Genomic DNA, 26,599 nt, shown 5'->3' on the forward strand with positions numbered 1-26,599 from the left:
ATTCATGGGAACCAACAGCCTTCTTATCCACAACTTCCTCACTCATTACCGTTTTTACCATCCGGGTTGCAGTCACTTTTAAGCCACCCCTCTCCCCCTTTATTGTACCCTCAATTTCTTCCAACCGGCGAGGGTGGCCTTAATTAGAAGGACTGAATAGATTTGCTCTTGGCTATCAGCCCTTCCCCGAATATTAGCCCCATCTGATCCCACTCCCCCCCTTATTGATCAAACGATTCACAATGTCAATGTCGTAGCCCATCTGTCACAATGAGGCTCTGCAATGACTATGGATACCTCCGTCCCCAAGCACCTGTCAGAGAAGGAACGGAGTTACTCCCTAACCAGTTATTGAGGCCACAGGTGCAGAGGGCAGGAACACTGGTACCAGGTAGCCGCAAGGGAAAAGTTAGGCAGACGTGAGTACAAGGTCAGTAATACAAGGGGAATCGTAAGAAAAGGAGTGGGAAGGCACCTACCAATGTTGCAGGAAGGGTGAATCCTATATTTCCCCCTAGGATGTATGTTAATACCAGAAGGGATCCACTGGCTGCGGGATAATGATGGTGAGGCTAGGAGGAATGTAGCAGCCTTGTCCCTTCGATGTTGAAGCACCTGATGCAAGAGGAGAAGCAATAGCCTCTCGGAGAGCACAGCTAGAGTCCAAAGTCACCTTAGCCAAACAGGAGTCCAACAGGAAGTACAAAATCCAGTAACCAAATTATCCAATAAACCAGGAAGGCAAAGTCCAAAAACACCAAATCCAGGGATTGAGCAATAAACAGTTCCAGGAACAAGAAACAAGCTCAAAAGCCGAAGAATCAGGGTCCAAGTAATCCAAAACGCCACTCGTCATGTGGTTGTGTGGATTCGGCGTTCCTTCATGCTGGGGGTTGGTCTCGCGAGCGCATCCTCATGGACTCAAGTGAGCAGCGTTGCGCTTTACGTAAACAGGAAGTAGCTATGGGATTGGTGAATGAGTCCGGCCTCATGGAGTCACGTGAGCAGTGTTGCACGTCACGTGACCAAGAAGTAATACTGGTGAAACCTGGTGCCCCCCAGCGCTGCCGCGGCCACAGCCACCAAGTCCCCGTGCGTCGCCATCCCAGCACAGGCTTTCGGATGCAGCGAGATGTGCTGGTGGGGTAAGGCCATGAGGGGTGCCTGGCGCAGGTATTGTGGTGTGGGGTGCCCTCGGGCAAAACGTGTGTGGATGCCGTCATGACAGAAACCCCCCCTCCCCCCAAGGACCCACGACGTGTGGGCTGGATGGGTAATCCCGATGGAATCTAGAGACCAAGAGTGGGACATGCACATTAGAAGCAAGTTCCTGCGACCTCTCCTCCGGGCCAAAACCGGCCCAGTCTACCAGGTAATAAAGAACCCCCTTTCGGAGACGTGACCCCAGAATACCCCTGACCTCTTACTCAACTGAGGAACCCTGTACAAGCGGGCTCGGGGGTAAAACCACTCATGTTCGGCAGGCAGGATTTTACCAGAGAAATGTGGAACACTGGGTGAATGCTCTGTTAGGGAGAATTCTCATTCTATGGCTAATTTCCCTTACCTATAGAGTCCGCCAGCAGCTTTGCTGGATTTGAAGGGTTTGCTTTTTTCACCTGCTAAGAGTGTGACCCTTATTTCCCACTCTTAGGCATATTTGCTATGTGTGTTCTAGGCTATTTTTTGTGTTTAATGTCTATGGGGTTTATCTCACCCTCATAGGAACCATCTTTATACACGTGTTACACAGCACCCTCAGTGCAGTGACACAGGGGTCTCGTAGCGACCCCCAAACATAGACTCCATACCCTGGGACTGACTACTGTCTCCCAGGGCGTGTAAAGTCCCCATTGACTTTACTAGTCAATTTTTATGAACTAAACCAGTACAACCCATCTTACTATGGAGGTACTGGGAAGGGTTAATAGTTTTTCCCTGGTGTTCATTTTCTAGAGGGTACCGTACAGTCCCTCTCTCAAAAGTTTATGACTGGTGGCAGTGGTTACTACTAAAAATATTCGACCGCAAATATTTCCCTATGGGATTTTCCCACTGTTCGAGGCTACCACATTTTCTGACAGCCTCTAACCTGCTTTATTAACTGTGATTAATGTGTTTAACGAGAAGTGTGTAAAATAAATATATATTCTTTTTAATACAAAGCTTTGGTCAGTGTTTCCTTGTGCCATAGTGCTGTAGCCCTATTGTGTAAACCCTGAATACATCAGAAATTATTGATAGACTGTTAGAAAAACAAAGTCTGGATAGTGGTGCTGTAGTGCCTGCTATTCCAGCAAATGTAGCAAACATTGAGGATGATAATGTTAAAAATGTTATTGTTGAAGCAGATGAGGAAGAGGAGGATAACAATGTCACCCCCTCTGGCCCTCTGACTGCTCAAAGGCCTCAGCCTGTGGCTACTGGACCCTTATCAGGTCCCACATTAAGTCCTGAATTTATCACTCTAGAAAAAATGAGACTTGAGCTACAATTCAAAGGAATTAGTGCCCAAACTGAACAGAGACATCAAGAACTAAGGCTCAAAGAATTAGAGCTCAGTCATGAGCTTCAAATGAAGAAATTGTTTTTGGAAAATGCTTCTCTCCCCGAATCTTCTAGATCATCCAGTCCAAAAAGACCCCGGATGCCTAAAGAGATTGTGGGTATGTTTGAACCTAAGTTGGATGTATTAGATTGGTTAGCTATGTTTGAATATAATCATGGGCTCCAGGATATCACAGGGAATCAGTTGATCCGCTGGTTATTCTCTAGGCTCCCCCCTGTTGCATCTGATGTGGTAATGGAGTTGGGGGAGGTGGATAGGATGGATTATGAATGTGTAAAACTAGCTTTAATAGCTAGATTTGGGAAGACTCCTTCCCAGTACCTTAAGAGGTTTAGGAACCTCAAAAAGCATGCTAGTACCCCTTGGGCTACTTGGGTGAATGAGTGTTTGAAGAACTTAGAGGGATGGATTAAGGGTTACAGAGTTAACACTTATGAAGGAATGATAAATCTTGTAATGTTGGAGTCTATCTATGATGCCTGCTCTCCTGAGCTCAGACAGCACTTGGCTGATTCAAAATAACTAGATTCTAAGAAACCGGCTAAGGCTGCTGACTTGTGGGTTGCCAACAGGGCTACTCACAAGGATTCAGGGGTCACTCAGAAAAGAGATGAGGGGAAGCAGCCTAAGAAAGACAACAAAGAGAATTCAACTAATTCCCATTCCAAAGAGGCCCCCAATCACAATTCTAAGGGTAAGCCCCAAGGGAAACCTAATCCGGCTAGTGTACCTTCTGGTCCCAGACCAGAAGGAGGTCAGAACAAGCCACCATTCATAAAGACATTTGGGAAATGTTATGTTTGTGGCTCTACTGACCATGTGAAAGGGGATCCCATATGTAAGGGTAAACCTTCAGGGGTCCACACTGTCTCCTTAGCCTTCGCTCCAGAGGAGGAAGTACATATGACCAGTGGAAACTTTCAACTACTAGCTGAAGACCCCATCAGAGACTCAGCTAGTGTATCTTTAGTATCCCTAGGGTGGTGGGAACAACAGAATTTAGATGTGTATAATGCTATCCCCCCTAATACTAAATAGTATTATAAAGACAGTGTCCTCGTGAATGGTCAGGAGACCCCTGCCATTAGAGACACTGGGGCCAGCATGACTGTGGTGGATGAATCTTTTTTCAAGGTGGAGTATGTTGCTAGGGCACCCAAACACCTCACCAAGTTAGCTGGAGGGCCTATTCAGATGCTTCCCCAATTACCAGCTCTCATCCAGTGCAATGAAATGACTGTGAGGATACCTGTTAGTGTGCAATCTGAAGTGCCTGGAAGTGATCTTTTAGGGAGTGACCTTAAGGAACTGGGGGTAGTGTCCAGTACTCCCAGACCTCCTAGTAAAAGATTACAGGAGCTCACCAGACCTACAAGGGAGAGGACCTTGAGAGGCTCTCCTGAGTAGATGATAGAACAATAAATCACTCCTACTCCACTGGAGTTACTAACTGCAATTTCTAAAAAACCAGAAGCAAAGGGGAAACCCAAGACTTCTAAGAAGAAACCAACAGAAAACACTGCAGTGCTTCCAACCAGGAAATCTCCTAGGTTGTCAAAAATCACACCTGTGATTCCTCCTCCAGCTGAGGCTGAGAGTGAGGTACAACCCTGTGTGGTTCAACTAGAGCCTTAAGATTCAGATCTAGTAGGAGGCCAGGAACTCATTGGCGATCTGGACACTTTGGACCATCCTGAGCTGCAGTCTTTACTGGCAGAAGGTGGCCCCAAAAGGGCAGACTTCAGTAAGGGGCAAAGAGAATGTCCAACTCTGGAAGGTCTTCGCCACCAGGCAGCTTCTCGGCTTGAAGGGCAAGAGCCTGGGAAGTATAGGTTGCACTGGGAAGATGGCCTCTTCTACAGTGAACCGACTGAGTCAATCCCTGGAGACTACAAAAGACTTGTAGTGCCCCAAGAGAACAGACTCCAATTCTTGCAACTAGCCCATGAGATACCTTTGGCTGATCACTTGAGTTTCAAGAAGACCAAGGACAGGCTCTCTCTCTACTTTTATTAGCCTAATATGGGGGCTGAGGTAGATAATTATTACAAGAGTTGCCATACCTGCCAAACTTCTGGGAAGAGTGGCTCCAAGAATGTGGCACCTCTAGTGCCTCTCCCTGTGGTGGGAGTACCATTTGAGAGGGTGGGAATCGACATTGCCGGTCCTCTTGACCCTCCAACCTCTTCAGGCAACAGGTTTATACTTGTTGTAGTAGACCATGCTACTAGATACCCTGAAGCAATTCCTATGAGAACTGTTACAGCTCAGGCTGTAGCTAAGGCCCTCCTTGGTATTTTTACCAGGGTTGGGTTTCCTAAGGAGATAATATCCGACAAGGGGTCACATTTTATGTCCCCCTACATGAAGGCCATGTGGAAAAACGGTGGATTTACCTACAAGTTCTCAACAGCCTACCACCCTCAGACAAATGGGTTGGTAGAAAAGTTTAACAGAACCATGAAGAGCATGATAGGAGCTTTAGAGGACCCCCCTTAAGAAAAAGTGGGACCTTCTACTGCCACGCCTTCTCTTTGCATATAGAGAAGTCCCTCAGGAGGGAGTGGGTTACAGTCCCTTCGAACTTCTCTATGGCCATCCGGTCAGAGGTCCATTGGCCCTGATCAAGGAGGGGTTGGAGAGTGCTCCTTCCCCCACCCCAGTCAGAGTCACTGACTATGTGATAGGACTCCGAAGGAGAATGTCACACATGATGGCTGAAGCAAGTGATAACTTGAAAGCAGGTCAGGCTCTGGTGAAGCATTGGCATGACCAGAAGGCCAACAAGGTTGAGTTTGCTCAAGACCAGCTAGCTCTCGTTATGGTACCAACAAGGCAGAGGGCCTTGCAGGACATATGGATGGGACCCTTCAAGATTGTGGGAAAACTTGGAGAGGTGAACTATCTGGTGGACTTAGGCAATCCTAAGGAGGCTTCTAGAGTCTTTCACACCAACTGTCTAAAAGCTTATGTCTCAAGACCAGAACCGCAAGCTTTGCTTCTAGCTTCAGCTCAAGAGGAGGAGGACAGTGAACCTCTACCTGACCTCCTCAGAGGCAAACCTTTAGATGGGAAAGTAGAAGGAGTTAATCTCTCTTCTACTCTGACACCTGAACAAAAGGAGGAGTGCAACGTTTTGTTAAATCAATTTGCCCCTATGTTTTCTCTAGCACCAGGCTTGACCCCTTGGGGCCAGCATGATGTCAATACTGGTGACTGTTTGCCTGTCAAGAGCAGGGGTTACAGGATGTCAGAAAATGTAAGAACCCACATCAAAGGAGAGGTCAACAAAATGCTTGATCTCAGGGTAATAGAGCCCTCTACTAGTCCATGGGCTAGCCCAGTTGTGTTAGTACCAAAGGCAGGATCCAAGGAGTTGAGATTCTGTGAGGGCTATAGAGCCCTGAATGCAGTCACTAAGACTGATGCCCATCCTTTGCCAAGGACAGATGAGCTGGTGGATAGACTTGTTTCAGTGATCTATGGCTATTTTTTGTGTTTAATGTCTATAGGGTTTATCTCACCCTCATTGGAACCATCTTTATACACATGTGTTACACAGCATCCTCAGTCCAGTGACACAGGGGTGTTGTAGCAACCCCCAAACATAGGCATAGACAATGGGGCAATCATACGACCTATGAGGCGGAAGGTGTTCAGCTTGTTTTTTATCAAAAACATCAGAAAAGTCACAGTATTCTACAAGGACACTGGAAACCGTGGCCCCCACGACGTGGTTCGGGGGTTGGCATTCCATGGTCTGTTCATCATTGATCTGTAAATGGGCCAGTGCAACCAATACTTGAGAAGGGGAGGTCACTTTGCTAGGGGATATGAGGCAGTGATCCTGGCAGTGGGCAGATTCGAAGAATAACCCTCCCTGAAACCAGTCAATAACTGGATTGTGGTTCCACAACCAAGGGAGACCCAGAATGAGCCCGAACTGAGGTGTAGAGATCAGGTCGAATGAGAGGGTTTCCCTATGTGTGTCTTGGATGATTAAAGTCAGAGGCGCTGTTTGTTGTTTGATTGAGCCTGATACAAGAGATGAACCATCAACAGCTTGCACGGGTTCCGGTCGCCGCTTATTCTGAAGGGGCAGATTAAGAGAGGCGGCCAGGGTTATGTCCACATAATTACCCGTTGCCCCTGAGTCGATGACTAATTGCACCTGGTGACGAGTGATATCTATGGAGACCTGAAGGGCTTGGATGTGCATTGGTCTCATAAAACCTGGTCGTACTTCTGAGGAGGAGGAAGAAGGCGAGCCCATCCGAACCCCCTCATCTAGGGACGGGCTTTCTGAAAAATCATTGTCTTCGGTTTGGGACATCTGGGACATTCTCTGACATAATGGCCGTTGAGCCCACAGTAGAAAGAGGCCTTGGAGGTTCTACAACGTTCCCTTTCTGTGACTGTGATGGGACTGCGAACCCACCCTATTTGCATGGGTTTGCCTGAAGTATCGCTGGAGAGAGGGCCAGAGGAGAAAGGCACAGACTTTTCAGACTCTTGTCTTCTCTCTGCCCTTCGGGCATCCACTTGTAAAGCCAAATCTACAAGTTCGGGATATTGGGCTGGCAAGGAGGGCACCACCGCCAGTGCATCTTTCATGGCGTCATTAAGACCGCGGTAAAACATAACAGCCTTTTTGTTTTCCGGTGTTTTCCGGCCAGGCTGTTTCCACTGATAACTGATTAAAACGGGTTATATAGTCGACCAGTGTGGTTTTACCTTGGCTTAGTTCCAGCAGTTGCAGATCCCGGGCTTTTGCCTTATACCTAGTGTCAAACACCCTGGTCATTTCAGTGATCAACAGGTCGAAATCGTACAACACGGGACTATTGGTCTTCAACCATGGGTTGGCCTAGGCGGCAGCTATTCTCCCCAGGTGTGAGAGTGTGAATGCAGCCTTTGTTGTAGAGTCCGGGAAGGCTTGTGGATGACACAGAAAATGGAGTTTGCACTGATTCAGAAAGGTGCGGATCTTTCGGGGATCACCCTGGAATTTGTCGGGTGGAGCCAGAGGGAATGGAGTAGGGACGTAAACAGGTGCAGGGGTCGGGCAGGAACTGGAGGGTTCCCCTGGGGAGGGGCATCCCCAAACTCAGGGTCAGCAGGTAATGCATGACGTTCGCTTTGTATTGCATCCAACCGCTGGTGAATGGCGGCTGTTGCGGCCGACATATCTGCTGTTAATACTGTGATGGCCTGAACTAAGGCAGCCGCCTGGTCCCTGGTGGCGGCATCCAGAGCGGAGAGGCTTCTCAGTCTGTCACGATGAGGCATGAACAATCCAACTGTGCTATCATCTGTGAGATTCTCCACCATCTGACTCTGCTCATAGTTGCCTTGATCACCAGTGATGCTATCCAGCTCTTTAGTAGAACTCACTTCACCTTCCATATTTACCAAGACAATAGAAGGTCTTGCACCAATTTCCACAGTGGGGCGAGGCGGTACCCCCCCAGAGGAACATGCAAGGTTCCCTCGTTTAGGTGATTTCTCCTCAGTGAGTAGTACCTGAAAAGTCTCAATTCTGGTGAGGTGAGGTAAACTTTAACAGTATTTTGTACATGTTAGGCAGAAACCTGTGCAGTTCCCTTAGGGACAACTGCAAAAAGTTTAAGACTACAGGTGTTGGCAGTAAACCCAATTGGTAGCAGTCTGTACCACCCAGATTTACCTGGTAGCTGTGGCTGAGCAGTCAGACCTCTCTCAAGAAGGGTTAAGTAGTATATAGAGTATACACATTAGGTACAAAAATACAGTAGTACAAGCAAACACTGACCAGAGCTTGGGTATAAAAGTATATAATTATTTATTTAAAAACACACTTGTAAAAATACACTAGCACTAATATGTCAAGCAAGTTCAAACACAGTCACTAGAAATATATACACCTCCCTGATTAATTATTCGACAAGTCTTAGGAAAAGAACACCACATATTATCAATACAGAGGTGAGCGCTTAACCAAGATGGCACTCCAATAATGATTTAAAAAGGGAGGGAAAAGGCAGAATTAGGAAAGCACACAATACCAATACTTGTGAAAGAACCACAGCAAGTCAGAGTCTACTGTAGATCAAGAAGGTTCATAGGCCAGGCCCACTTTCGGAGAGAGCAAGGCGGAATGTGCCCAAGATCACACAGTTGAAGTACACTTTAAAAGTCTTTGCAGATAGTTCAAAAGGAGTTGGATCAGTTCAGAAAAGTTAGTTAACAGGTCCCAGGTCACCCCAGGATAGAGAGTCAAGGATTTACGGGACACCTTGAACAGTCTGTTGCAAGGGAGACCAGGCGGGATACAGTACCTGAAATGGTGAGAAAGCTCGAGCGGGGGCAGTTGTTCCTGGCAGTGGGTGCAAGTTGGTGCTTCGTCCAGGGGAAGAGAAGATCTCGACATGGAGGAAAGCTGGAGGTCGTTGCACTGCCAGGGAAGAAACCAGCTGCGGAATTTCCCGGTTAAAAGGTACTACCCTTTTATTCACGGTAGTGGTGAAGCGTGGATATCCGACCTCCGGGGTGCTTGGCATGGGCGAAACGACCACAAGACGATCCAGGAAGGCGAAAAGAGGGCGAACTGGTTAACCCCACTAGTTCAAAGGAAGAAGACTCTCAAAGAGGAAGATCTTCTCTGTCGTTGGGAAGTGGTGAGTCGGTTCAGCAGGGCTCCACCGGTGGTGTCGTCGTTGCAGGTCGGCTCAGCTTCTCCCTCTTCTGATTCTTTAGGTCCTGTGGCGACTTCTGAAGTTCCAGTCCCCAAAGCCCTGCTTTTATCCAGAAAACCCCTATTAATCAGTCCTAGCTGTCACTCAAACATGCTAAGTGGTGAGCTGGGCGGATCACCACTGGGCCAATCACACAAGAGTGCGACTTGAGTTGCCGAGGCAACTATCACAAAGGTCAGCAATGTCCTCTTCTTCCAATGAATTTTCAGTCTCAAAACCCTCCCCCTCCTCCTCACCTCTGTCTTTTCTCCTGATTTTCTTTCCTTCCTTGTTTCCTGGTTTCTCCTTTTTTTTTTTAAGATATGGACGGCCACGAAAGGACGCCACCGCGACACCGTATAGTATAGGTAAGGCGGTGAAAGATCCTCCGTGACTGTCGGATAAGGGGAAAAAGCCAAAAGCACAAAAAACCCCTATTGGAAGATTTCAGGTTGTGATCCGTAAGCAGGTTGGGTAAGCTTCACATGAAGGACCAATGTCCACAGAAACGGAAGGCGAAGACAGTCCAATGAGCTGGCGAGGTCGGTACACAGGAAGATGAACAGTTCACAATAACGGGAGGCAGAGGCAGTCCAATAAGCAGGCAAGGTCGGTACACAGGAAGATGATCAGTTCACAATAACGGGAGGCAGAGGCAGTCCAAATAGCAGGCAAGGTCGGTACACGGGATGATAAAAATGTTCAACCACAGCGGAGGACAGAGGCAGACCTATAAGCAGGAGAGAGGAGAGAAGGAGGGTAGAGCAGAGTGAGAGTAGATAGAGAAAGTAGATAGAGAACAGAGGAGGGTAGACGGGACGAAGGAAAGAGAGAGGGAGAGAGAGTGAGACGGGAAGTAAAGGGAAAAGGAACGTAAGTAAGGAGAGAAAGAAACAGCAGGAGCGGGCGGAGGTAACACAGAAGGCTTCCTAGCGTGGCAAAGGCAAGCGAAAAACCGGGGAGCGTTGCAACGCGTACGCGACCCGGAAGCAGAAGGCTAAAAGCTCCCGGTCGCGTACGCGAGCGGAGAAAGACTAGACCTGCAAGCATGTAGGGGGAAAGGAACGTAACGGCAGGATCTAGGGCGGACCACGTCGATACCGATCCCAGACTCGCCATCTACCCCACGATGTGACAGTATGCCCCCTCCGAAAGCACACTCCCCCCGGTTTCCCTGGATGAAAACGGTGGAACTGACGTAACAATCGAGGGGCGTTAATGTGGGATTTGGGCTCCCAAGTTTTTTCTGAACAGGGGTATCCCTTCCATCTTACCAAATATTCTAGTCTACCCCTATGATATCGTGAATCGCATATCTGAGCGACTTCATACTCTTCTTGCGTAGGGTCAGTAGGCAGATGATTGGGTTTAGACTTCCGGGACCAGATATCTTCTACAAAGGGTTTTAACTGAGACGTATGAAATACGGGATGAACCCTTCGTAGACTAACAGGAAGTTGAAGGCGAAATGCAACAGGATTTATTTTGTGCGTAATCTTGTAAGGACCTAAGAACTTGGGAGAGAATTTAGAGGGGTGTACCCACCGGGGTAAATATTTCGTAGACAGCATGACTAAGGATCCTACTTCCCACCCTGGGACTTGTCTGCGATGTTTGTTAGCCTGGGTTTTATAACGATCTTGTGCCTCCTGGAGGCTCAACTTAGCCTCATAATGAACCTTCTGAATGTGAGAAAGGGAAGAATCCACCGAGGGTATGTGCGAGGAGGTTAAAGAGATGGGTGGAATGGAATGTGGATGATAGCCATAGGTGCAAAAGAAAGAACTTATACCAAGTGCAGAATGGACGGAATTGTTATATGAGAACTCGGCCAAGGGTAAAAGGGGAACCCAATTGTCCTGTTGTAGGTTGATGAAACATCTTAGATATTGTTCGAGGGTTCCATTAAGCCGCTCCGTCTGACCATTGGTCTGAGGGTGGAAACCCGAAGATAAGGCTCTCTCTATGCCCAATTTCTCACAAGAGGTCTTCCAAAAGCGTGAGGTGTATTGGCTTCCCCGATCAGATATGATCTTAGTGGGTATTCCGTGTAGGCGAAATACATCTTTCAGAAAAACCTCTGCCATTTCAGCAGCGGAGGGAATGCCAGATAGGGGGGAAAAGTGAGCCAGTTTGGAAAAGGAGTCTACCACCACCATGATACAAGTGCAACCCTGAGACCTGGGTAACTCGACGATGAAATCCGTGGAAATGGTGTACCAAGGTCCTGCAGGAACGTCATCGGACTCCAATAATCCTATTGGTCTTTGGTGAGACACTTTGTTGCGGAGACAAATAAGACAGGACCATACATACTCCTTGGCGTCCTCCTTCAGGTTAGGCCAATAAAAGTGCCTTAGGAGGTATTCCTGGGTTCCTTTGATGCCTCTATGTCCTGCAATCCTAGAATCGTGACACCATAAAAGCGCCGTCTTCCTCTGGTCCGACGTGGGTAGATACAATCTATCCTTTACCAGATAGAACCCATCCTTGATGTCGTACTTGGTATCGATGGGGTGGAGATCCCCTTCGAAATTTCCTTTAGAAGTATCTCTGACTTGCTTAAGGAACGTAGATAGTTCTCCGATCTGTTTGGTCTTGGGAAACATCAATTCTCCGGTGCCTTCTGTCTCTGCAAGGTAATCACTGCGAGGAGAAAGTGCGTCCGCCACGAAGTTCTGTTCTCCAGGAATGTATGTGATGTTGAAGTCGAACTGTGCAAAAAAGTGTGCCCATCTTGCTTGTTGGGTGTTGTAACACTCAAACTGCTTCAACACTTGCAGATTCTTGTGGTCAGTCCTGATGGTAAATGGAAAAATGCCTCCTTGCAACAGATGTCTCCACTCGACACACACCAGTTTCATGGCAAGTAGTTGTCATCAAAAGTGGGGCTCACCTGTGCATCGAGATCCGATTCGCCGGAGGAGAGGTCGGATCCGGAAAGAGTTGTCACCGAGAGATCAGGCGTTCCTTTTTTTGTGAAGAGGTAAGGTCTGTTCCGGGAGCTCGCCACAATTGTCGTGCTGAGTAACAGTCACAGACAGAAATGACAATCCCCCTGTGCAGACCACGGAGGGGAAAAAGCCTGTGGCACAAAAAACCCCTATAGATGGAATGGCAAGAAGGTGTGAAGGTGATGGCTTGTCCGATCCAGTAGAATGACTTGAATAAATCAGGTAAATTGAAAGTAACTGTTCTTTCTGCAAATCTGATCCTGAAGGCTGGTGTGATGGAGATCCAGCGGGCGAAGAATAGACAAAACTCTGAAGGCAAGATGCAAACTGGGAATTGTAGTTCTGAAGAAAAAATGGAGGGCGGAAGAGTACCAGAAACAGGAAGATGAAACTTCGGTGGAAAAAATAGAAGGAGAATGGAAACCAAGGAAAACATCAGGGGAAAAGATAGAAGGAGGTTAAGTTGGTAAAAGACAGAGAGAATGGTATAGGCGCTTAAGGTCACCGTACTAACGTGTAAAAAAGAGAAACCCCTGTAAGTGGAAACTTCTTACCCACAGAATGAAGGCACCGAAACGGGAGCAAAGTGGTCAGGATACCTGGGAACTCCGTAAGGAAGGTAAGGTGAACAAAGGGATAGAAAGAGGCGGAGTAGTAAAAGCGGCGAGCGCCGCGACGGAAAGTGAAAGTAAACAAAGTCAGAAACCTTCGAAATACTGCGTGTAGATAAGGGAAAACAACAGTAGACAGATAGACAGGACGAATTAGCTCTGGAAGTAACGCTGCGGAGGGCTTTCAGGAAGAAACGAAGGAAGGCTGGAACTACGAGAGAACCAGAGAGCGAGGAAACCGCAACACAGTTGCAACGCACTGAGGGGGCGTGGCTTCCCTGCATTTAAAGGGGAAGAGATTCATAGTTGCAGAGAGATAGAAACAGGACTAGCGGAGTTTCCACCGGGACCACATCTTCCATGAACCTCTTTTCATGACAGTATGTCCCCTTCTTGGGGCGACGGGCCCGGGTTTACCCGGGTGAAGGGCATAGAACTGTCGTAGACATCTGGGGGCGGAGATGTTGGTTACAGGTTCCCAAGAGTCTTCCGCGTGAGAGTATCCTTTCCAATGAACCAAGTACTGTAGTCTACCTCTATGGTAGCGAGAGTCCAGAATACGTTCCACCTCATAGACTTCTGGCTCCGGTTTCTTCTTTTGCAATTTAAAGACCTTCTTCCGATGGTGGGGATCCGGGAGATAGGTCTTTTACAAGGAGGAATGAAAGACTGGGTGAACTCTGCCTAACTGAGAAGGCAGTCTCAGTCGAAAAGCCACCGGATTGATGCGGGCCGTGATGGAGAAGGGACCCAAAAACTTGGGGCTCAACTTGGAGGGATGAGTCCATCTAGGTAAGTATTTTGTTGATAGCCATACCTTATCTCCCACTTGCCATCCTGGAGTCTGAGTGCGGTGAGCATCTGCTTGGAGCTTATATCGGAGACGACTTTCCTGTAAATTAGTGATGGAATTCTTTTGTATCCTAGCAATATCATCAAGAAGAGAGTCCACCGAAGGTATAGAAGAACTGGGGATGTTACTCAAAGGGAAAGAACGAGGATGGCGACCAAAAACACAGAAAAACGGCGACATCTTGATAGCAGAATGAACAGTGTTATTGTACGAAAATTCTGCCATGGGGAGGAGAGATGCCCAATTGTCCTGTTGTTCATTGGCGAAGCAACGCAGGTATTGTTCCATGGTTGCGTTGAGTCGCTCCGTTTGGCCATTGGACTGAGGATGGTATCCGGAAGTAAGAGCTCTTTCTACTCCTAAAAGAGCACATAAAGTCTTCCAAAATGCTGAGGTAAATTGTGAACCTCTGTCTGACAGGATTGTTTCTGGTAGACCATGGAGACGTACCACGTCTCTCAAAAATACTTGTGCCATTTCGGGAGCAGAAGGAATCCCCTTTAAGGGAGAAAAATGGCACATCTTGCTGAAACTGTCGATTGTGACCATGATCGCTGTGAATCCCTTTGACCTGGGAAGATCCACCACAAAATCAGTAGAGACATGAGACCATGGAGTCAAAGGTAGTCTTGGTTGATGTAACAAACCCGCCGGTTTAGATGTGGATCCCTTACTCCTGGCACAGATAGGGCAGGAATGTACATAAAGATTGATGTCAGTAAGCATTTTCGGCCACCAGAACATCCGACTTATGAGTTCGGATGTGGCGGTGACACCCCTGTGTCCCGCTATCATAGAATCGTGACCCCAATGAAGGATTCGTGCTCGTAACCTAGTGTCTGGAATGAAAAGTCTCCCCTGGTAAAACCATAGATCTTCTTTGGTAGTTAATCGGCTTGATAGACTTCTGGGAAGCGGAAGTAGGGCTTCTGGAGAGGCTTTCTTGACGTCTATCAAGAATTTCGAAATGACCTGTATAAAACGGACTTTGGGAAACAACACTTCGCCTTCAAAAGGTGGATTATTGAAGGAGTTGGGACTGCGAGATAAACTGTCGGCTAGGATATTCTTACTTCCTGGAAGGTATGTTATGTAAAAATCATATTGAGCAAAGAAGTATGCCCATCGGGCTTGGTGGGAATTCCTGCACTCCATGTTTTGAAGTACCTTGAGATTACTGTGATCGGTGCGTATCTCGAACTGATGTCTTGATCCTTGGAGAAGATGTCTCCATTCAGAGCAGGCTTGTTTAATGGCCAACAATTCCTTTTCAATTACGGAGTAATTGATCTCGCTGGGACATAGAGTGCGAGAGAGATATGCGATCGGATGTTCCACTCCATTATGTTCTTGCTTAATCACGGCTCCTAGGGCTCCCGCAGAGGCATCAGTCTCAACAATAAAAGGTCGACTCTGATCGGGTTGTTTCAGGATGGGTGCAGAACAAAAGGCTTGCTTAAGCCCGCAGAATGCCTGTTCTGCTAAAGAATTCCATTCGAACCGAACATCTTTCTTTAATAAGGCTGTGATAGGTAGTACCCGCTCTGAGAAGTTGGCGATAAATCTCCTGTAAAAATTGGAAAGACCTAAAAAGGCTTGTACCTCTTTTACATTGCAAGGAGAGGGCCAGGCAAGAATAGCGGAAACCTTCTTGGGATCCATCTCAACTCCTTGTTCGGATAGTATAAAACCTAGATAGGGTACTGAAGATACTGCAATGAGACATTTCTCCGGTTTTGCAAACAGCTGATGACGTCTTAATCGCTGCATGACCTCCATGAGATGAGCCTGATGTTGGTGAGGGTTTCGCGAAAAAACCAGGATGTCATCTAAGTATATAATAACTGAGACAAACAGAAGGTCAGCAAAAAGGTGATCCATAAACCTCTGAAAAGCTGCCGGGGCGTTGACTAGGCCGAAGGGCATCACCCGGTATTCGTACAGACCAAAGGGAGTACGGAACGCCGTCTTCCATTCGTCCCCTTCTTTAATCCTGAGAAGGTGGTAGGCACCTCTGAGGTCAAGTTTGCTGAACAAGCGAGATCCTTCTACGGCTTCCAATATATCCCTTATTAGAGGCATTGGGTAGCGATCCTTCACTGTGATCTTATTCAGGCCCCTATAGTCAATACAAGGACGTAATTCTTTCGAATCTTTCTTGGAAATGAAAAATAGAGACGCCCCAGCCGGAGACTTAGATGGTCGGATGAGACCATTTTGAAGGTTTTGGTCTAAATACTCTCTTAGTGCTTGTTTTTCAGGAATGGTTAAAGAAAACATGCGCCCGAATGGGACCGAAGAGCCAGGCAGGATGTCAATTGCACAGTCCTCGGGTCTGTGTGGAGGTAAAGTTTTAGGTAACTTGTCTTCGAATACGTCTACAAACTCTTGGAAGATAGAATGGATATTACGGACTGAAAGTGAATCTGATGATAAGGACGGAAAAGTCACCACAGTTTCTTTCAGCTTGTTGGAAACCTCGCTTCGGAAAACTCTGCATCGTTGATCACAGTACTCAGATTCAAATTTCAGGGTGTTAAGAGACCAGTTGATCGTCGGGTTGTGTCTGCGAAGCCACGGAATTCCCAGAATGATTGGGAAGTGAGCTGCTCTTATAACATCAAAAGTGAGGGTTTCGTGATGATGGGAGATACAAAGCTGAAGGTCCACTGCAGCCTGAACAATGGGTCCAGAACTTAACGGACGGCCATCCACACCTTCTACCTTCTGTTCTTCCGGTTTATCAACAAGATGGATGCCTTCTTGTTTGGCCCAATGGATATCAATGAAGTTCCCTGCAGCTCCACTGTCAATAAGAGCTAAGACATTTTTTTTTGTTGGTTCTTCTTGGATATGGTTGCTTGAAGAACCATGAGGCGAGAGTCCTCTCCTGATGTTTGTGCACAAGGTGAGCCTTTGACTAAACCCCGGTAAGTGGCTCCTTCTAAGACCGGGGTCCGTCGTTTCCCCGACGCCGTAGAGGAACCTCAGGACAATCCCTCAACAGGTGAGAATCAGAGGCGCAGTAAAGACATAAACCCTTGTCCCGGCGTCGGCTTCGTTCTGTAGATGACAAAGGTCCCCTGGCCGTGCCGACTTGCATCGGTTCGTCACCAGTACGGTTTGAAGATAGTGGTAGGGATGAAGGAGATCCGGATACAGGTAACATTAGGTTTCGACTCTTCTTTTCTCAGATCTACGCTCAGATATCCTGTATTCGATTTGAAGTACCAGCGTGAAAAGATCAGCCAAAGTAGTAGGTCTGGGTACTCGTGCCAACTCGTCTTTCAGATCCTCATGCAAGCCCCTTCTGAATGCTGTATATTGGACAGGTTCAGGCCAATCTACTTCTGCAGCCAGTCGTTTGAAACTCGAGATATATGACAAAAGATCCATTGTACCCTGTTTAATATCAAACAAGGCTTCGCCGGCTGCGATTCCGATCTCTTGTCTCTCAAAAGTCTGTCGAAAAAGCGTAGTGAAGGCGTTGTAGTCTTGTAGAATCGGATTATTGGATGTAACCAATGGGGTGGCCCATGCCAGGGCATTTCCAATCATGTTAGAGACGAGAAACCCCACTCTGGTGCGATCCGAAGCGTAGGTAGTCGGTCTAAATGTGAAATATACCATACAGGCATCCAGGAACTCCTTGACTCTCTTGGGTGCTCCATCAAACTTCCCAACTGCTAAAGACAAGGGTGGAAGATCAGTCTGGTGGGCGTCTCTGGCAGCGACTATCTGGCGAAGAGTTGCATTTTCAGACTTAACCCCCTGTACTTCCATAGACAGGGTCTGAACTGCGTTCAGCAACTCCTGGACCTGTTCTGCCGTAGCCATCTTTGGGCGTTGCAAACTGTCATCAAAAGTGGGGCTCACCTGTGCATCGAGATCCGATTCGCCGGAGGAGAGGTCGGATCCGGAAAGAGTTGTCACCGAGAGATCAGGCGTTCCTTTTTTTGTGAAGAGGTAAGGTCTGTTCCGGGAGCTCGCCACAATTGTCGTGCTGAGTAACAGTCACAGACAGAAATGACAATCCCCCTGTGCAGACCACGGAGGGGAAAAAGCCTGTGGCACAAAAAACCCCTATAGATGGAATGGCAAGAAGGTGTGAAGGTGATGGCTTGTCCGATCCAGTAGAATGACTTGAATAAATCAGGTAAATTGAAAGTAACTGTTCTTTCTGCAAATCTGATCCTGAAGGCTGGTGTGATGGAGATCCAGCGGACGAAGAATAGACAAAACTCTGAAGGCAAGATGCAAACTGGGAATTGTAGTTCTGAAGAAAAAATGGAGGGCGGAAGAGTACCAGAAACAGGAAGATGAAACTTTGGTGGAAAAAATAGAAGGAGAATGGAAACCAAGGAAAACATCAGGGGAAAAGATAGAAGGAGGTTAAGTTGGTAAAAGACAGAGAGAATGGTATAGGCGCTTAAGGTCACCGTACTAACGTGTAAAAAAGAGAAACCCCTGTAAGTGGAAACTTCTTACCCACAGAATGAAGGCACCGAAACGGGAGCAAAGTGGTCAGGATACCTGGGAACTCCGTAAGGAAGGTAAGGTGAACAAAGGGATAGAAAGAGGCGGAGTAGGAAAAGCGGCGAGCGCCGCGACGGAAAGTGAAAGTAAACAAAGTCAGAAACCTTCGAAATACTGCGTGTAGATAAGGGAAAACAACAGTAGACAGATAGACATGACGAATTAGCTCTGGAAGGAACGCTGCGGAGGGCTTTCAGGAAGAAACGAAGGAAGGCTGGAACTACGAGAGAACCAGAGAGCGAGGAAACCGCAACACAGTTGCAACGCACTGAGGGGGCGTGGCTTCCCTGCATTTAAAGGGGAAGAGATTCATAGTTGCAGAGAGATAGAAACAGGACTAGCGGAGTTTCCACCGGGACCACATCTTCCATGAACCTCTTTTCATGACAGTAGTTCTCGTTCGATGACTGAGTAATTCTTTTGACTAGAGTTGAGTGTTTTTGAAAAATAAGAGACAGGATATTCGAGATTGTTATGTGCTTGAAGTAGGACTGCCCCAACTGCCGCTGCCGAAGCATCAGTCTCCAGAATGAAAGGAAGACCCTGATCCGGTTGCCGTAAAACTGGAGCGGAGCAAAAGTCTTCTTTGAGAAGATGAAAACTCTCCTTGGCTGCAGCAGACCAAGTGAACGGCATAGAAGACTTCTTAAGTAAAGATGTGATGGGTAACACTCTTTGGGAGAAGTTTGGAATGAACTTCCGATAGAAGTTAGCAAGACCTAGAAACTTCTGTACTTCCTTTACTGATTTCGGCGAAGGCCAATTTAGAATAGATGTTACCATCTGTGGGTCCATCGAGATACCCCTGCTGGAAAGGATAAACCCCAAATAGGAGATAGAGGATGCAGAAAAAACACATTTGTTCAGTTTGACGGAAAGATGATTGTCTTTGAGACGTTGAAAGACTTCTCTGACATGTTCTTTGTGATCTTCTGGTGTCCGAGAAAACACTAAAATGTCATCCAGATAGACGATGGTAGTATGGCATAGTAGATCTGAGAATAGGCGATCCATGAAGCGTTGAAATATCGAAGGAGCATTGACTAAGCCAAAGGGCATTACCTGATATTCAAATAGTCCGAATGGAGTCCGAAAGGCAGTCTTCCACTGATCTCCTGCTTGGACTCGAAGTAACTGATAGGCGTTCCTTAGGTCAAGTTTTGTAAAGATGGTGGAACCATGTACCGCTTGAATTATCTCTGTTATGAGAGGCATGGGATATCGGTCTTTGATGGTTACTTTATTTAATCCCCGGTAATCTATGCAGGGACGGTGCTCTTGTGACTCTTTCTTGGGTATGAAGAATAATGAGGCCCCTGCCGGAGACTTTGACGGTCTGATGAGTTCGTTGGCTAGATTCTTGTCCAGGTATTCCCTGAGATAGCGTTTTTCTTCCAGAGACAGGGGAAACATCCGACAAAAGGGGACCAGGGCCCCTGGCATGAGATCAATCCCACAGTCTTCAGGACGGTGTGGAGGCAATTCCAGAGGTATCTTTTCTGTGACTACCTCGGTGTACTCTTGAAGATAAGTGGGCAGACAATGAACAGTTCTGGACTCACAACAACTTGATGTCTTGACAACCTTGAATCTAGGTTCCGGTAGGCATTCAGACTTACAGATCGCAGAGTGAAAACTAAGGAGATTTTTTGTCCAATCTATTTTGGGATTGTGTTTCCGCAACCAGCCAATCCCAAGGATGATAGGGAAGTGGGCAGCACGGATAAGGTCGAATGAGATCTTTTCAGTATGTTGTTGGACCAACATCATTAGTTCTTCCGTGGTGTGAGTTATTAAACCAGAGCTTAAAGGTTCGCCGTCGACCCCCTCCACCTTCTGGTCCTCCTTCTTGGCAATGCGAGGCACACACTTCTGAGTGGCCCAATGGGTATCCATGAAATTGCCGGCGGTGCCACAATCCAATAGGGCCTGAGCCTGAATCTCCGAGTCGCCCAGTAATAGAGTTACTGATAGAATCATGAGGCGAGCATCTTCTGGGATCGCAGGTGTAGAGACCGAAAGAGTAACATAAGGACCAGTAGAAGCCCCTCGGAAGTTAGTCCTGACACTCACCGAGGGCGATCGTTTCCCGACCGTCTTGGAGGGACGTCTGGGCAGTCCCTAAGTAGATGGGTAGAAGCCCCGCAATACATGCACAGGTTTCCTTCTCTGCGTCTCTTTCGCTCCTCAGGTGTAAGTGGAGCACGAGTAGTCCCTATCTGCATAGGTTCTTCTCGATTGGATCTTGAAGAGGATGTAGGGATGGGAGGAAGGGGATCCAAAGGAAGAGACACATAGGGTTTGGATTTCCTCTTCTCAGCACGTCGTTCAGTCATACGAAAATCTATACGAAGTGTAGCAGTTACGAGATCATCAAACGTTGTTGGACGAGCGATCCGGGCCAGTTCATCTTTGAGGTCCTCTCTCAACCCACGTCAAAAGATTGCATACTGAGCTTGTTCCTGCCATCCTGCTTCAGAAGCAACCTGTTTGAAGTTCGTGATGTAAGTAAGCAAATCCGAATTGCCCTGACGTATATCCAGTAAATCCTCAGACGCCAAATAAGTACTCTCGGTCCGTAAGAAGGTTTGTTGTATCAATGTTTTGAAGGCGTTATAATCTTGCAGCACTGGGTCGGTTCGGTTCACTAGGGGGGTGGCCCAAGCAAGGGCATTGCCAGTCATATGTGTAATCATAAAGCCAATTTTGGCGTGATCAGAGTTAAAAGTCTGCGTACGAAAAGAAAAGTGAAGATTACAAGCGTCCAAAAATTCTTTGACCCTTTTGGGGGCCCCATCGAATTTGCCGGAGACTAAAGGAAGAGGAGGTAGATCTGTTGAAAGACGCTCTCTTTCTGTCACCCGCTGTTGTAATGCAGCGTTGGCACTTTTTAGGTTCTGAACCTCTAAGTTCAGGTTCTGTACAGCGGCTATCAGTTCTTGAATCTGTTGAGGGGTTGCCATTTTGATATTGTGGCGTTGCAAACTATCACAAAGGTCAGCAATGTCCTCTTCTTCCAATGAATTTTCAGTCTCAAAACCCTCCCCCTCCTCCTCACCTCTGTCTTTTCTCCTGATTTTCTTTCCTTCCTTGTTTCTCCTTTTTTTTTTGAAGATATGGACGGCCACGAAAGGACGCCACCGCGACACCGTATAGGTAAGGCGGTGAAAGATCCTCCGCGACTGTCGGATAAGGGGAAAAAGCCAAAAGCACAAAAAACCCCTATTGGAAGATTTCAGGTTGTGATCCGTAAGCAGGTTGGGTAAGCTTCACATGAAGGACCAATGTCCACAGAAACGGAAGGCAAAGACAGTCCAATGAGCTGGCGAGGTCGGTACACAGGAAGATGAACAGTTCACAATAACGGGAGGCAGAGGCAGTCCAAATAGCAGGCAAGGTCGGTACACGGGATGATAAAAATGTTCAACCACAGCGGAGGACAGAGGCAGACCTATAAGCAGGAGAGAGGAGGGAAGGAGGGTAGAGCAGAGTGAGAGTAGATAGAGAACAGAGGAGGGTAGACGGGACGAAGGAAAGAGAGAGGGAGAGAGAGTGAGACGGGAAGTAAAGGGAAAAGGAACGTAAGTAAGGAGAGAAAGAAACAGCAGGAGCGGGCGGAGGTAACACAGAAGGCTTCCTAGCGTGGCAAAGGCAAGCGAAAAACCAGGGAGCGTTGCAACGCGTACGCGACCCGGAAGCAGAAGGCTAAAAGCTCCCGGTCGCGTACGCGAGCGGAGAAAGACTAGACCTGCAAGCATGTAGGGGGAAAGGAATGTAACGGCAGGATCTACGGCGGACCACGTCGATACCGATCCCAGACTCGCCATCTACCCCACGATGTGACAGCAACTCAGTCCAGGGTGCCTATTCCCCCCTCCCACACATCCTGTAGACCCAGACAGAATGGCACCACTTTTGGAGGCTTCTGTGCAGAAGCCTGCCAAAAGTGGAACAAAGGGCTCGACTTGGGTTGGAGTTACAGAGGCGAACACAAACGCCATTTTAAAACCGAGTCCTGGCAAAAAGACCCAACCGGGGAATAAATATTAAATAAATAACCCGGCGGTATCTTTAACATTGCACCAAAAAAGTGGTGTGTTTAAAATGAATGGGAAAATCACATAGGAAATATTCCGGTGGAATATTTTGCATGGTAACCACTGCCACCAGCCAGAAACTCGACGAGGGGGGACTGCACAGTGCCCCTCGAAAAACAGACCCTGGGGCAATCTAATTACCCCTACCAGTACTTCCACAATATGATGGTTTGTACTGGTTCTGTTCACAATTTAAGACTAGTGAAGTCAATGGTGACTTTACATGCCCTGGGAGACAGTAGTCAGTCCCAGGGTATGGAGTCTATGTTTGGGGGTCACTATGACACCTCTGTGTTACTGCACTGAGGGTGTTGTGTAACACACATCCCAAAAACACATGTAGCCCTATGGAGTAAAAGACCCCATAGCCCATAAAACACATTACAAAGTCAAAGGACATTCTCAAATCATGCCTAAGAGTGGGAGAAAGAGAGTCTCACTCTTAGCAGGAGAAAAAAATAAACCCCAAAAATCCAGCAAAGCTGCTGGGGGACTCACTAGGTTTGGGAAATTAGCCTATACAGAGAATTCTCCCTAACAGTACAGAAAACTGCAAAGTGCTTATTGTAGTGCTGTGAATGACCAACTCCTCAGACTCGGAAACAACACTCGATCTGTCAGCAAACAGTTCAGGGGTACCAGAGGATCTATTTCTTGGTGGAGCTCCTTAAGTGCAATTAATTAGGCGGTCACTGGGAGGTTGTTTGGCGTCTATTACCAGCTCCACAGTGGAAGCATTTTGACAAAGTTTGTCGGTGTTGGCGGTTGGCACCAAAACGCTCAGCAGTATATTGAGAAAAATAACTCAGGGTGAGAGCCCCAGCATTTAGGTCCAAAATGCAATCAATTCCTTAGTTGTTCCAATGTGAATCTCGACCTCCGACCCTACAGACTGCAGATGTAAACACTTCCACAGTACTTCCACGATGCACATGCTACGTGCAGCGTCTCTTTTGAAGTCTTTTTTCACGGCAGACAGGGAGGTTATGAGTCTATCCAGCCAGTCCAGAACAACCGAGGCAGAGCAACAGAGTAACTCCAACTCCCACCACATTGACACAAAGAAACTGCAAGACTGCAGATGCGAACACTTTCACAGCACTTCGACGATGCACGGGCTACATGCAGCGTCTCTGCTGTAGTATATTTCATAGCAGGCAGGGAGGTTGCAAGTCAATCAAGCCAGTCCAGAACAATGCTGACCAACAGAGCAACTCCAACTCCCACCACAACAACACAAAGCATCTGCGAGTCTGCAGAGACAGCAGATGCAAAACATTACTTACACTTTTGATGTATAAAGACAAAAAGTTGCCAAACTTGACTACACCATAATTCATATTTCACTACCACATCAAATTACAGGTGTTATATAACCCATATCTGTACTCATGAATTCTACCTGCTATACACTTGTCAATATTTTTCATAACCTGTATCATATGCATTCTATGTATATGCATTGCCTCAGCCCACTTCCTATTGATATTGTAAATTAAAAATCATAAAAAGTAAAACTGAGCATTCTTGTTGACATATCAGTGTGATTCCAAGCAATCAATGTATTTTTCTTCCTACTCTTTCGTCTTATTATCTTATCTGGTCGTTTGAACTATGTCCACTCATATGCTGGGCTGGTCATTCCTCCCAGGGAACCTTCATTAAGGAGTGACCCAAAACTCCAATCTTGCCCACTTCTTTTCCCAATATGCACTTTTCCACTTCAATTTTATATTGGCTTATTTTAGAATGTTTCATGCTAGATTCCGCTTTCTTCTAAGTATTATATCAGTGGGTGTCCTTGTTATCAGGGAGAGGCTCCCTGTTGCCTCTGCACATAAAACAAAAGAAAATGCCGACACTCGAGGAAGGGTTTCTGGTAGCTGGGACACGGGAAAACAATGTGTATTCTCGCCCACTGTTTCAGCCACCTGATTGGCTGAGCGCCCTTCCATGGGTGCAGATATAATTTTAACCCCACACTCATTTCATCTCAATTCTAATAAAACTGCCGTTTTTCTGTGCTTTTCTGCCGTTATATTTGATGCAGTTCTCAGTGTCTTTCCTCTTATCTCTCTGGTGTCGGGGGCTGGCAGATTTCAGCAATCATATATCTGAAATGTTTAGTCCTGTACTACTTTCCCATATCAATGACATATCTTTCCACAGAGTCAAGCAGAACCCTCAAAATATTCTACATACTGCAAATAGTTTTAAAATCTGTACATGTTAGTAACTTTAAGAATATAGCTGCCTCTGCTTACCTGCAAAGAATGGTGCCAGAAGTTTGACTTACCGCAGGTTTTTTTTCTAGCGTATGGGGCAGTGGTTCGTAGGATGGCAGAGTTGTGGGAAGGAATTCCAGAGGAGCCGGAGCCGTGTCTGGTGCTCCGAGTGTTACTAGACCAGATGGGGGTTAGGGCGCGTACTTCACGGATCTACAAGGCTCTTCGGGAGGGGAATGCTGAGGGGGAGCTGAAGGTTAAGGAGAAGTGGGAGGCGGACATGGGGCGTCCAATATCAGGTAAAGAATGGGCGCAGGTCTCGGATTTGGTCCGGAAAAAACATCAAGGAACGCCCACTTTCAGTTGGTCCAATTTAATATTTTACATAGGGTATATGTTACCCCGGTGGTACTTCGGGCAATAAAAAGGGATCTATCGGATGAATGTCCTAGATGTGGTTCTGCGCAGGTAGGGTTTTGGCATATGGCATGGGAGTGCGGGATAATAGCTGAGTATTAGGACGAGGTTCTTAAAGGAGTGAATTGGGTGCTGGGAACCAGATTGGAACGTTGCCCGGAAATTTGCCTATGGGGGAAGCTGCCAGGGGGAAAAAGACACAGGTTACGGAACACAATGGGCCGGTTTTTGCTTATACTGGCTAAGCACCGAATGGTGATAGCGTGGAAATGCCCGCAGGGCCCGGCGATCAACTTATGGCGGAAGGATGTGCGGAGGTGGGGTTTGGTGGATCTAACGGTGCTGCAGAATGTAGACTCCGAGGCGGAAAGGGAGGATGTAACGATTCACTGGACCCAATTGCTAAATGACGTATCAAAAGAAAATGATCTACGACCACCATATAAAAATATCGGTAGGGGTGGGAATGTGAGGGGGTTAAAAGGAAGGGGGAGAACATGAACATGTGAACTGGCGGTGGACCCGCCCACTTCTTAAGCAACCATAGACTGGTGGACTGCATGCTGTGATCGATGGAGGGAGTGGGAATCAGGAGGGCTGCCTGGACACTAGAGGTGGAGGGCAGAGGGGGATGTGTGGGGGCTGGGAAGTTGTTGGAACTGTTCAATTAAAGTTCGTAAATGTGTCTAAGGGGGCAGGTACTGGCGGAATGGGTTGTGGGGGAGGAGGGAGGAAGGGAGTTGGATGTTCTGGGGTCGTTATTATAAAATGCCAATAAAGAGTATTAAAAAAAAAAGAATATAGCTGCCTCTTTTAGGGTAGTTCCTGCAGTTCTTTTACCAGTTTAGGGAAAAGACGATGAGGTGAGATAACATGGAATAGCGGGGCTCTGAACATATCAGAGGACACATTCTGGTGAACTTCACTACCGATCTGAGCATCTGGTATCAAAATTCTACTTCATATTATTTGCAGACACTTTTATATTTTTTGCAAAATTCTTAATAAGCATCAGTTAAGACTCCAATAAGAGCTCTGAATTTAAAAAAAACAATGTATAGGGAAAAAACGCATTTTACAGTACCTGCTTTGGGTTTGAGACCCGACGTTCCTGTGTAACAAAATAATAGAAAATAAAGAAAATCATTCTAGGTATTTTTCCTTAGCAAATTTATAAAAAAAAGTCTTAGACTTTTGTAATTTGAATATGAAAAATGATTTTCTGTACCTTATGGTCTGAGATGCAACATCCCTGTGTAACAAAATAAGAATATGTGCTCAGGCATTACATGACATATTAATAGAATCAAAAACACAATCACTGTAGTTATTGTTTATTAACACGTGTGTATAAAGTCTTATGTTGAGACATGAAAAGTTTATTTTTGTAATTTTCAAATGGATGATGAAAGTTATGTCTTTACATATTATGAAGATAAATAAAAAGATGTTCTGTACCTGACGGATGTGGCTGCGTCACTCTCGCTGCGTAACAAAAACATGCCAAATTACTTATTTAGAAGCATTGTCTACAAAGTGAGGTTTCGCTTTGTTTGCGTTACAATTTTAATCTTCACATGCTGAATACTGTGATAAACAGCCATGAAATATGTACATAATATTT

At 46.7% G+C, this 26,599-nt stretch overlaps 1 long non-coding RNA gene across 1 annotated transcript in view; it reads right to left on the reverse strand.

Moving 5' to 3' along the window:
• Nucleotides 1–26,229, reverse strand: part of LOC138468473 (uncharacterized) — a 241,543-nt gene extending 215,314 nt beyond the window's left edge. The window contains exons 1-2 of the long non-coding RNA XR_011268268.1: nucleotides 26,204–26,229; nucleotides 26,060–26,086 (exon numbers count right to left, since the gene is read on the reverse strand). This is a non-coding gene — a long non-coding RNA (uncharacterized lncRNA). The remainder of the gene's footprint in view (nucleotides 1–26,059; nucleotides 26,087–26,203) is intronic.
• Between the last annotated feature and the right edge of the window lie 370 nt (nucleotides 26,230–26,599).

This window comes from Ambystoma mexicanum, chromosome 4q (genome assembly GCF_040938575.1).
Source record: "Ambystoma mexicanum isolate Mex_15411 chromosome 4q, UKY_AmexF1_1, whole genome shotgun sequence".
Lineage (NCBI taxonomy): Eukaryota > Metazoa > Chordata > Amphibia > Caudata > Ambystomatidae > Ambystoma > Ambystoma mexicanum.